The sequence below is a fragment of the Rhinatrema bivittatum genome, chromosome 8, assembly GCF_901001135.1.
Source record: "Rhinatrema bivittatum chromosome 8, aRhiBiv1.1, whole genome shotgun sequence".
NCBI classification, from domain to species: Eukaryota; Metazoa; Chordata; class Amphibia; order Gymnophiona; family Rhinatrematidae; genus Rhinatrema; species Rhinatrema bivittatum.
This window is the reverse complement of record NC_042622.1, coordinates 171,579,751-171,592,845: the sequence shown is the minus strand read 5'-3', so window position 1 is coordinate 171,592,845 and position 13,095 is coordinate 171,579,751. Positions and strand designations below refer to the sequence as shown.

Sequence of the window (13,095 nt, the reverse complement as noted above, 5' to 3'; positions counted from 1 at the left end):
CGAGAACAGCAGGATGTTAGTCCTCACACATAGGCGACATCAGATGGAGCCCCAATGCAGAAAATGTGTCAACGTTTCTAGAACTTTGACTTGGCACACTGAGCATGCCCAACATGTCCTATACCATGCATCCATGCAAAGTCCCTCTTCAGTCTTATAATTGGGTTTCTCCTATTTTTGTTATTTTAAATCTTAACTCCGTGGAGTGGAAGGCAGGTTTCGTGAGGACCAACATCCTGCTGACCTCAGAGAACACCTGATTCAGGTAAGCAACTCCGCTTTCTCCAAGGACAGGCAGGATGGTAGTCATGTGTGAATCCCTAGCTACAGGCTGCTCCCCAACAAAGAAAGGGAACAGACACCAACTAGGTGCCAATGGACTCTTTAGATCTAATGATCTTAATTATTGAATCAATGCAGAGTTTATGCAATAAACAGAGCCGATCCGGATTAAAAATTGGTGACTATTAAAACAGAGGTCGAGCTTGAAACTTTTGAAAATAATTTTACTGATTTACAAAAATCTATTAATAAATTTAAGAAGGAATTGAGGGATTATAAATTGTCTGAATTCAATAGAGATGAGCAAGATTATGCAAAAGGCAGTATTTATTCATGGATACAACCTAGAAATAATAATAAAAAAAAACCCCAAAACTAAAAACGTCCCCTTCAATAATTCCTCAGAGAGCTCTTCTGAAGAGCACTGAGAGGAGAGGATCAGCTTGCTGGTGGCTGAAAGGAATCAGTAAGGTTTTGCTTGGGAAATTTTCTTTTTTTAAAGTATTGGGGTGAAGTTAACTATTTGGGATTATTATTTATTATTATTTTTTTTTTATATACTGACATTTGATCTCAATTGAGATATCACACCAGTTTACATTCAGGTACTGTAGGTATTTCTCTATCCCCAGAGGGCTTACAATCTAAGTTTTTTTTGTACCCGAGGCAATGGAGGGTAAAGTGACTTGCCCAAGGTCTCAAGGAGCGACAGCAGGACTCGAACCCTGGTCTCCTGGTTCATAGTCCACTACTCTAACCACTAGGCTCCTCCTATGTTTGTGTGTTCGTGCTTTTAATAGTCAGTAAGGAAGCAAATTAACAGAAGTTAGACTTTGTATTTTTTAAATAGTCAGTAAGGCAGCTAATAAGCAGTAGTGTGTTTATTTTTAATAGTCTGTAAGGCAGCTAATAAGAGGAAGTTAAAGTGTTTGTATATTAAAAACAAAAAACCAAACAAAAAAAAAAGGTAGCCAGAAGTAGAAATAAGCTAGGAGCAGTGTATACCTAAGTAAAAAGGTTGAAAAGTTCAGTTACTCACCTTGGAAAGGTGTTAAGGTAGTGTGATTTGGTTTATGTACCAACATTTGTTAATCAAGAGAGCATCGAGTCACTCTGGCTGACATTTGGGCCGATATAGTACAGTGCGCTCCAGTGGAGCGCCCTGTTAGCCCGGGTTTGGACGTGCGTTTTTGACGCGCTAGTTTTACCCCTTATACAGTAAGGGGTAAAGCTAGCACTTTACCCCTGTCAAAAAGGTGGTGCTAGGGACGCGCTAGTGTCCCTAGCACCTCTTTTTACTGCAGGCCATCATTTGCATCTTCTTCCCCCTGGATCGCGCGCACAGGGGAGCGGGTGCTCGCCCGCTCTCCCGCGACTTTTACTGAATCGGCCCGTAACTGAATAATGACGAAGGGGGAACTATAAGCAAATCCATAGCTCTTGTGCTAAACTTTCAAAAGGGAAACTTTGATAAAATGAGAAAAATAGCTAGAAAAAAACTGAAAGGAGCAGCTACAAAGGTAAAAACGTGTGCAAGAGGCATGGTCATTGTTAAAAAATAACATCCTAGAAGCATAGCCCAGATGTATTCCACACATTAAGAAAGGTAGAAGGAAGGCAAAAATATTACTGGCATGGTTAAAAGGGGAGGTGAAAGAAGCTGTTTTAGCCAAAAGATCTTCATTCAAAAATTGGAAGAAGGATCCAACAGAAGAAAATAGCATAAAGCAGAGTTGCTTAACTATAACAGGTGTTCTCACAGGACAGCAGGATATTAGTCCTCACATATGGGTGACATCATCAGGATGGAGCCCAATCACGGAACACTTTTGTCAAAGTTTCTAGAACTTTGACTGGCACCACTGAGAGCATGCCCAGCATGGTACCAAACCTGCATCTAGCAAGGGTCCCCCTTCAGTCTCGTGTATAGTAAAAAGTATGTGTGAAAAATAAAACAAATCGCAAGCGTACCCAATTCTGCGGGGTGGCGGGTGGGTTCTGTGAGGACTAACATTCTGTTGTCCTGTGACAACACCTGTTAAAGGTAAGCAACTCTCTTTCTCACAGGACAAGCAAGATGGTAGTCCTCATATATGGGTGAATAGCATAGCTGAGGATGCCCGAGCAATGTACCAAAAGCACCCAAAGACGTGCAACAGGCACAACAACAGGGGTGACTTTGGAAGAGGGCATCCTGAAATTCCCAGCGGGCCTTTGGAAGGAAGTTGGGTATTAAGCTGAGAATAAATTGTGTAGAACAGACCGGCCAAAGATAGAGTCTTGGGTGCCAGCCTTGCCCAGGCAATAATGAGCTGCAAAGGTATGGAGAGAACTCCATGTAGCAGCCCTGCAGATGTCAGCAAGAGGTACAGACCAAAGATGTGCAACACACATTGCTCTAATGGAGTGTGCTTTAACGCGTCCCTGAAGCGGAAGGCCTGCTTGCTGTAGCAGAAGGAAATACAGTCCCGCCAGCCAGGAGGTCTGCTTTCCCACCGGGATTCCCAGTTTAATTTTATCAAACGAGACAAATAGCTGGGTGGATTTCCTGTGGCCTGCAGGGCGCTCCAAATAAAAGGCTAGCGCACGCTTGCAGTCCAAGGAATGCAGAGCCCGCTAACCTGGATGTGAGTGGGGTTTTGGAAAGAAAGTAGGCAAAACTATGGATTGATTTAAATGGAACTCATTTCATTTTTTTTTTTTTCATTTCATTTATAAAATTTATTAATCGCCTAACACTGTTAGGCCTAGGCGATATACAAAGTACACACACATAATAAAAGCAACACAAACAGAAATAAATACAAATAGAATAGTTTCATAGAAACAATCTAATAGATTATCTGATATTCATTACCTTATGCATTAAATTGTTCAGGTATTACCTTTAGCAATTATACACACGATTCAGCAAATATTCCTTAAAGGCAGTTTTAAATTTTTTATCATCATCAATAGATCGTAATTCATAGGGAATCATATTCCAGCAATTATCGGTAGGTGCCGCTATGGAGAAAGATGTTTCTCTTGTGTAATGTAAATGGGCTGATCTCACTGAAGGAACTTCAAGTAGATTAAGTTGCGAAGACCTAAGTACTCTAGCTGGCTTGTGGATCCGAAGTAAGGCGTTAAACCAAAAATCAGAGGAAGACGTGCGCAATTTGAAAATAATCATTCCTATCTTAAAGATTATACGTTCCGCCATAGGGAGCCAATAAAGCCTAGATAGAATTGGTGTAATTCGATCAAAACGTTTAGAAGATGACACTAACCTAGCTGCCGAATTCATCAATAATTGAAGAGAACGAATTGAATTTTTAGGTAAACCAATATAAAGACTACTGCAGTAGTCAATATGTGGGAAAATGATGGCCCGTATGACCATTAAAAAATCAGATTCATACAGTAAATGTCGTAATCCGGCTAAAAGTCTCAACTTAAAAAAACCTAATTTAATTACAACCTAATCTGTGCTTTAAATGACAGAGTTGAGTCTATCAAAAAACCCAAACTCTTGATCGGCTTGGAAAGAGAAAATGAAAAATTCTCAAATGATATAGTGTCAAAAGCAGGCTGAGAATGAGGACGATGAATCAGCAGCATAGATGTTTTACTGGTATTTAAAAGAAGTTTGTTATGTTTTAACCAGTGAGTAATAGATTTCATGCAACGAGAAAGTAGCTCAACTGTTTCAGGCAAAGATTTCTGAACTTTCGGTAGAAATTTAGGATGAGTGCGAAGGACCACCCGATCATGAAGAAATTTCGTGTAAGGGGGTAAGTAACCAGCACCTGTAGCTCACTGATCCTGTGAGCAGACGTCAAAGCAAGATGGAAGAGCACCTTCCAAGTGAGATGCCGTAACTCGGAGTGCAGAGGCTCAGAAGTTTCATGAGATGCGCTACCACCACATTAAGGTCCCAAGCAGGGGCCAGGGGACGGAGAGGGGGCTTGAGGTGAAGTAAGCCCTTCATAAAGCGCACTACTAAGGGTTGTGTCGAAATAGAGACATCCCCTGTACCCTTATGGAAGGCTGCCACAGCACTGACATGTACTCTAATGGAGGAAGTTTGAAGACCCAACTCTGAGAGGTGCCAGAGGTAGTTAGAAAATTCGTTGTGGGGCAGGTAAAGGGATCTAACTCTGATGTGCAGCACAACGAAAACAGTTTCCATATAGAAGATGATCTTCTAGTGGAAGGCTTTAGTGAAGCTACTAAGACCTGGGATACAGAGTGAGAGGTTGAGAGGCCGCAAAATTAGCCTTTCAACATCCAAGCTGTCAGTGCCAGAGCCTGGAGGTTCGGATGTCGCAAGTGCCCGGCGTTCTGAGAGATCAGTGACGGATCTGCGCCCAGGTGAATTTGCGGGCGGACGGAGAGGTCGCGAAGGATGGGAAACCACACCTGTCGTGGCCAGTATGGGGCTATGAGAATCATAAGACCTTTGTCTCAACGTAGCTTCACGAGAGAGACTTGCTTATGAGTGGAAGCGGGAGATAGACATACAGGAGACCTGTTGTCCAAGAAAGAAGGAACGCATCCCTCGGTGGAGTCATGGGACTGCGACATAGGAGTAGAAGCTGTCCACTTTGTGATTGTGGATCGACACAAAGAGAGCTATCGTTGGATACCCCCACTTCTGGAATATGCATTCCGCCACCGCAGGATTCAGGGACCACTCGTGGGATTGAAATTTGCGACAGAGTTTGTCCGCTAGTACATTGTCCACGCCTGCCAGGTAAGTTTGTCTCAGTAACATGGAATGAGAGAGCTAGAGCCCAGATTTGTGCTACCTCCTGACAGCAGGTAGAAGCCGGTTCCACCTTGCTTGTTGATAAACCACTTCGCCACTTGATTGTCCCGTTTCGATTAGGATTGCCTTGTTGGATAAACGATCTTTGAAAGCTAGAAGGGCATATCTGATTGCCCCGAGTTCCAGAAAATTTATCTGATGCCGTGCTTCTGCTGCAGACCAGGTTCCCTGAGTCTGTAGGTTGTGGACATGTGCTCCCCAACCCAGGGTGGAAGCATCTGTAGTAAGAATAATCTGAGGTTCTGGAGCTTGGAAGGGTAATCCCATGAGCCGGTTGGATTCCTGGACCCACCAAGCTAGTGAGAGACGAAGCTGCCTGGTGACCTGGACAATGTTGGACATTGGCTGGTGGGCCTGAGACCACTGGAATTTTAAAGTCCACTGCATTACTCGCATGGCGAGTCGAACCAGCAGTGTAACATGGACCGAGGGCACCATAACAAGACGAGAATACAACGAGCAGTTGTGGTTCGGTGAGACTGTATAGTGTGTGCAAGCACTGCAAGCGTATGAGCTCTGTCCCTTGGAAGAAAAGCCTTTGCTTGGATAGTGTCGAGATCCGCTCCAATGAAGGAGAGGGGTTGGGACAGAGTCAGATTGGATTTTTGATAATTCACTAGAAATCAAGGACAGTAGTAGTCGCAAGGTTAGATGGAGGGATTGAAGAACCGCCTCTGCAGACTGAGCTCTCAATAACCAGTCGTCTAGATAAGGATAGACGTGAATGCCCAGTCGCCTTAAGTATGCGGCTACTATTGCCAGGCATTTCGTGAAGACCTGAGGGGCCGATGCCAGGCCGAATGGAAGCACTCTGTACTGAAAGTGCTCGTTTCCGACAAGGAACCGGAGGTATTTTCTGTGGGACAGGGTAATTGCTATGTGCATATACATGTCTTTTAGATCCAGAGAGCAAAGCCAATCTCCCTGTTGAATCAAAGGGAGTAGAGAGCCCAAGGTTACCATCCTGAACTTTTCCTTTCGTAAATACTTGTTCAAGGCCTGAAGATCTAATATCAGAAGAATGCCTCCAAACTTTTTTGGTATCAAGAGGTACCGGGAGTAGAAGCTCTTGCCCCTTTGCGGAGAAGGAACTTGGTTCTATGGCATTGGCTTGAAGAAGGGATTTTATTTCCTTCTCTAGAAGTGGAGAGTGGTCGGCGGAACTCCATGTCGGATGAGGCGGGGAGTCCGATGGAATGGACAGAAAGTTGAGATGGTAACCTTGGGCTATTACCGATAGGACCCACTGGTCTGTGGTGACCATGTGCCAGATGTTGTTGAAGTGGCTGAGACGGCCGCCCACTGGTAATTGCAGCAGTGGCGGAAGTGGACATTTGCTCTCTATTGGGCAGTCAAAAACCAGGAGGGACCAGGCTGCATCTGAGGCCTAGGCTGGCGAGATTGAGACTTCTGATATGGTCTATACGGGCAAGACCGAGTCTGAGGTGGGTAGTTCCTGCATGCCTTATATGTGGTTCGCTTAGCCTCCTTACGGAATAGGCATTTAGAAGTGGAGAACTTCATGTGCCCAGCCGAGAGTTGCTGTAGTGTCTCGTTATGGTCTTTAAGTTGAGCAACAGTTTCCTGAATTTTCTCACAGACGAGGTTATCTCCTGTACAGGGGAGGTCAGCTAACCTCTCTTGAACCTCTGAACGCAGATCCGAAGACTTGAGCCAGGCCCATCTCAGAGCACTTATCCCAGCTGCTGACACTATGCTGGCTGTGTCAAAGATGTTATAAGCGGAGCGCACCTCATGTTTACCAGCATTCAGATCTTTCTTTAGAATTGCATTGAGCTGGTCCTGGTCAGGAAGAGTTATCAGAAAGATCCTGGAGCTGTTTGAACAGGTTCCTATTGTATTGGGAGATGTAAAGCTGGTAAGCTGCAATACGGGAGATTAACATGGCTCCATGGAAGACCCTATGCCCAAAAGCGTCGAGGAATTTCTGTTCTTTACCTGGAGGCGTGGAGGAGTGAGGTCTTGGCCTTCTGGCTATTTTCTGGGCGGGCTCGACCACCACTGAATGGTGGGAAAGTTGAGCCTTCTGGAATCCAGGTGCTGCTTGGACCGGATATGTAGCATCAGTCTTACGGTTTACCACGGGGACTGTTCCTGGATGTTCCCAATTGAGTTGGAGGTCAAGGAGGACCTCATGGACAGGTATGGACATTACCTTCTTCGGTGATTCAACAAACTGAAGGACTTCTAACATTTTATGCCTGGAGTCTTCTTCAGTCTGGAGAGTGAATAGAATAGACATCTCTTTGATGAAACATAAAAGAGAGGTCCCTCTGGCGGAGACTCTCTTCTCTCATCAGGAGGAGAAGGCTCTGAGGGAATATCCTCCATGTCTTGGGAATCTGAAGAGTCATCAGACCAAGGAAGATAGTGTTGATTCCCAGCATCCAACGGTTCTCCAGAGGGCAAAAATGGACCTCCCCGGCCGGAGGAGGTTGGGGCACCGAAGGGCCTGGTGGTTGTATTGGTAGCACCGGTGTCTGCATCGGTAGAGGTTGATGGGGCATCAGTGGCAAAAGCGGTGATGAAGGACTATGACCTCTGTGGCCTCCTCGGTGCTAACACTCCAGAAGGGCCTGGCATCGGCGATTCACCCTCATCTAAAGAGAGGGGAATGGGCATCGAAGGAATCTGAGGTAACTGTTTTCCTCTGTGCCGAAGGCAAAGCACCGATTAGGGCATCGATCCTGTTCAGCAACGGTGCAAGCATTGGTGGCATCGGATCTGGCGTCTGGATCGGAGCTGGAATCGGTGCTGATAGAATTGGGTGTCCATTGAGAGCTTGCACCGCCGCCTCCTGAACCATCTGGTTCAGCTCCTCACGGAGCTCTGGCATTGTTAAGACCAGGTCCAGAGTGGGAGGCTGGATGGGCACTGCCGGAATAACCACCGGTATCGATGGAGCATCAGTCGGTGCCTCTCCCGAAGGCGAGGGACGCCTCGGTGAACCTGGCATTGAGGAGGTTTGGGCCTACTCGGCACAGGCCTTCTTCCTCTGTGGCTCCTTGGAAGTGGAAGCCACTGGTGCGCTTGGATCAGATGGTAAGGGTTTGCAATGCAGATGGCGAGGCTTTTCCCTCTGATCTCCCTTACTGGTGACCGGCGCCGAAGCAGCAGAAGCCGAAGTCCTCAATCTGGGTCGAGAGTCATCGGTATCCGACCGGTGACGGGACTTGGCTGGCGACGGTGTCTATGACTTCGAAGCTTCTGATGAAGAAACCTGTTTGGAATGGAACAATAAAGCCATCTTTTCCAAAACAGCCCAACGCCCTTTAGGGGTCATTTGGGCATAGTTGGTACATGAATCTACATCATGGGTAGGGCCCAAGCACAACACACAAACCTTGTGAGGGTCAGTGATAGACATTGTCCTCTGACAGTCCGGGCACCTACGAAAACCCGTCGCCATAGTCAAAAATTTAGGCCGCGGTGCAGTCTGTGACCTCTGGGCTTAAAAATTGGAACTGTCTGTAACCGACTGAAAAGGTAGTAAAACTTACCTAACAGACATGGGTATCGACGGTATACAAGGGGGACCCCAGCCGGGGTGAAATTTTTTGAAAAACAAACTTTTTCCTGAAGAATATTTTCCTGTCAGGAAACCGTGGAAGAGCTCCTAACTCCACGTGGCAAAAGCTGCGCGGAAAAAAAAAAAAAAAAGAGACTGAAGGGGGACCCCTGCTGGATGCAGGGTTGGTACCATGCTGGGCATGCTCAGTGGTGCCAGTCAAAGTTCTAGAAACTTTGACAAAAGTGTTCCATGATTGGGCTCCATCCTGTCACCCATATGTGTGGACTACCATCCTGCTTGTTCTGTGAGAATGCATAAGCGTTGGCAAGTTAAATGTAAGACATTGATAAGACAGGCTAAGAGAATTTGAAAAGAAGTTGGCTGTAGAGGCAAAAACTCACAGTAAAAACTTTTAAAAATATATCCGAAGCAGAAAGCCTGTGAGGGAGTCAGTTGGACCATTAGATGATCGAGGGGGTTAAAGGGGTACTTAGAGAAGATAAGGCCATCGCGGAAAGATTAAATGATTTCTTTGCTTCAGTGTTTACTGAAGATTATGACCGGAGAAGGTTTCACATGGACTGAACCAAATCATGGTGAACCTAGAAGATGTGGTAGGCCAGATTGACAAACTGAAAAGTAGTAAATCACCTGGACCGGATGGTATACACCCCAGAGTTCTGAAGGAACTCAAAAATGAAATTTCAGACCTATTAGTAAAAATTTGTAACCTATCATTAAAACCATCCATTGTACCTTAAGACTGGAGGGTGGCTAATGTAACCCCAATATTTAAAAAGGGCTCCAGGGGCGATACGGGGAACTACAGACCGGTTAACCTGACTTCAGTGGCAGGAAAAATAGTGGAAAGTGTTCTAAATATCAAAATCAGAGAACATATAGAAAGACATGGTTTAATGGAACAAAGTCAGCATGACTTTACCCAAGGCAAGTCTTGCCTCACAAATCTGCTTCACTTTTTTGAAGAAGTTAATAAACACATGGATAAAGGTGAACCGGTAGATGTAGTGTACTTGGATTTTCAGAAGGCATTTGACAAAGTTCCTCATAAGAGGCTTCTAGGAAAAGTAAAATGTCATGGAATAGGTGGCGATGTCCTTTCATGGATTACAAACTGGCTAAAAAAGACAGGAAAGAGTAGAATTAAATGGACAATTTTCTCAGTGGAAGGGAGTGGGCAGTGGAGTACCTCAGGGATCTGTATTGGGACCTGTACTTTTCAATATATTTATAAATGATCTGGAAAGAAATATGATGAGTGAAGTAATCAAATTTGCAGATGATACAAAATTGTTCAGAGTAGTTAAATCACAAGCAGATTATGATAAATTGCAGGAAGACCTTGTGAGACTGGAAAATTGGGCATCCAAATGGCAGGTGAAATTTAATGTTGATAAGTGCAAGGTGATGCATATAGGGAAAAATAACCCATGCTATAGTTACACAATGTTAGCTCCTAATATGGAGCCTACCACCCAAGAACGATCTAGGCATCATAGTGGATAACACATTGAAATCATCTGCTCAGTGTGCTGCAGCAGTCAAAAAAAGCAATGTTGGGAATTATTAGAAAGGGAATGGTGAATAAAATGGAAAATGTCATAATGCCTCTATCGCTCCATGGTGAGACCACACCTTGAATACTGTGTACAATTATGGTTGCCGCATCTCAAAAAAGATATAGTTGCGATGGAGAAGGTACAGAGAAGGGCAACCAAAATTATAAAGGGAATGGAAAAGCTCCCCTGTGAGGAAAGACTAAAGAGGTTAGGAATTTTCAGCTTGGAGAAGAGACGGCTGAGAGGGGATATGAGAGGTGTTTAAAATCATGAGAGGTCTAGAACGGGTAAATGTGAATCTGTTATTTACTCTTTTGGATAATAAAAAGACTAGGGGGCACTCCATGAAGTTAGCATGTGGCACATTTAAAACTGGAGAAAGTTCTTTTTCACTCACTCACAATTAAACTCTGGAATTTGTTGCCAGAGGATGTGGTTAGTGCAGTTAGTGTAGCTGTGTTTAAAAAAGGATTGGATAAATTCTTGGAGAAGTCCATTACCTGCTATTAAGTTGACTTAGAAAATAGCCGCTTAGAAAATAGCCATGGTAACAGTAACATGAAATAGACTTAGTTTTTGGGTACTTGCCAGGTTCTTATGGCCTGGATTGGCCACTGTTGGAAACAGGATGCTGGGCTTGATGGACCCTTGGTCTGACCCAGTATGGCATGCTCTTATGTTCTTAGGATGAGCAGAAGATACAGCTAGATAGTGATTTTTATTTTATTTTTTTAATTTATTTATTTTTTTGTAGAGAAATCAGTTTACAATCCAAAGAAAGGAAGAGCCGGGTGGAGGGATTACAGAATGTGCCTCCAGAAATTACAAGGTCCTGAGGTCAAATAAGAGGAAAGAAGACACAATAATCAATTTATCAACTTTGAGGAAGAAGAGTGTCCTAAATTTAGGATTATCCTTTGTACCAATGGAATAGCATGATGCTTTTCCATTTCGGATTGATTTTCAGAAATTCATCAGAAAATTATGCCTAAAGGTCTATTTTCAGGATGCTAATATAATTTTAGGGAATACAAATATTGTCAAGAATTGCTCAACATGGAGTCCACCAGGTCCAATGCATCCATTCATTGAGACATTCCAGCAATTAGTTCTTAGAGATGTTAAAAATTTAGAAGATAAAAATGAGAAGTTCCGCAACAATTTAGATCAATCACCATAAAAGGCACTTTCATTTCTAGCTAAAAGTCACGATGTGGTAATTAAACCGGCCGACATGGGTGGGTCAATTGTGTTAATGACTAGGGAAGATTATATCAATGAACTTCAATGTCAGGTTGGAGAAGAGACTACATATAAGAAGTTGAAAAGATCCTACTAAGAAATTACAAAAATTCAAAAGATCGACAATATAGGTAAAGAACAAGGTCTCCTCAGCACAAAGGAACATACATTTTTGAATTCTGAATACCCTCGGGTTCCGATGATTTATGTATTACCCAAGGTACATAAACTTTGGATAATCCTCCAGGGAGACCAATCATCTCATCCAATGATTCCCTGTTGGAACCACTATCAGTTTGTAGACTATTTTTTGAAAGGATTTGTGCAAAGTGGTTAGGAATAAAGATACCACACATTTACAAATGTTTGAACCACTTAAGGATATTGTACAAGATCAATGGTTTGTCATACTTGATATAAAATCTTTGTAAACATCCATCCCACAAAATGATGCGTTGAAAGTAATAGAAAACTTCCTGGATAGAAGAGATCGACCGCATCGTGTACCAACAGACTAATAATGTAATTGGCCAGATTTGCTTTGAAATATAATTATTTGTTTGAGGAGAATATTTTCAACATATCAGGAACAGCGATGGGGGCCACAATGGCTCCATCCATTGCCAATTTGTTCATGATGCAATTTGAGAAACAGTGGATAAAGAAATCTCCGTTTACAGAGAAGATTAAGTTCTATAATAGATATATAGATGTCTTCATCATATGGAATGGTAGAGAGGCAGAACTTAAATCCTTCAGTAAGTGGATTAACACTTGTGACGATAATATACAGTTCACAGTTATGATTTTACTAAGATCTTTCTTGGATATACTAATTGAAAAACTTGATAACAGACAAGTGGTGACCAGCATTTATAATAAGAAAACTGACAGAACACCCTGCTACATTATAGCAGTGCACACCCTTTACCTTTAAAAAAAGATAGCTTACTGGTTTCTTAATTTCTAAGATATAGGCAAAATTGTGCAGATAAAGCAATTTACCTACAAAAATCAGAGTAATTAATATCTGCATTTAAAGTGAGAGGTTATCCATCCAGGCAGGGCCGGTGGAAGCACTAGGCGAACTAGGCCTGGGCCTAGGGTGCCGAGTATCAGGGGGCGCCTCGAGCAGTGGTATCCCGAGGGGAGACAATGCCCCCGGGCGCAGAGAGGCTCATGCGGCCGCCAGTGGACCTCATCTCACTGGCGGCTGAGCAGCGACACGCATATAGCAGGCAGATCGGCAGGGCTGTGGTGGAGCTCACGTCACCATGGCCCGAAGAAAAAGATAGTGTTTAAACGCACTGATGTTCCTCCTCCTTCCTGCCTGCGCGGCCCCAGAAGTAAACGTTGCCGAAGCCGCGCAGGCAGGAAGGAGGAGGAGCATCAGCGCGTGCAGAAGAGGAGCAGCGCTTACGGGCCGCCGCGAATCCCAAGTCGCAGCGACCCAAGATGCCCAGCAGCAGGGCCGCCACCGCGGATCCCACATTGCGGCGGGCAGCCCGAGAAGATCAGGGCTGCTGCAGAGCCCATCCTGCGGCGACCCGTGAAGAGGAGGCCCAGAGGTGAGAGAGGCTGAGGGTCTGTAGAGTGTGAGAGCGTGTGCGCGAGAGTGTGAGAGCGTAAGAGATGAGTTAGACTGT

At 44.2% G+C, this 13,095-nt stretch overlaps 1 protein-coding gene across 2 annotated transcripts in view; it reads right to left on the bottom strand.

The window, feature by feature from the left end:
* Positions 1-13,095, bottom strand: part of ULK2 (unc-51 like autophagy activating kinase 2) — a 255,524-nt gene that overhangs the window by 71,511 nt on the left and 170,918 nt on the right. The gene's annotated exons all lie outside the window — the stretch shown is intronic.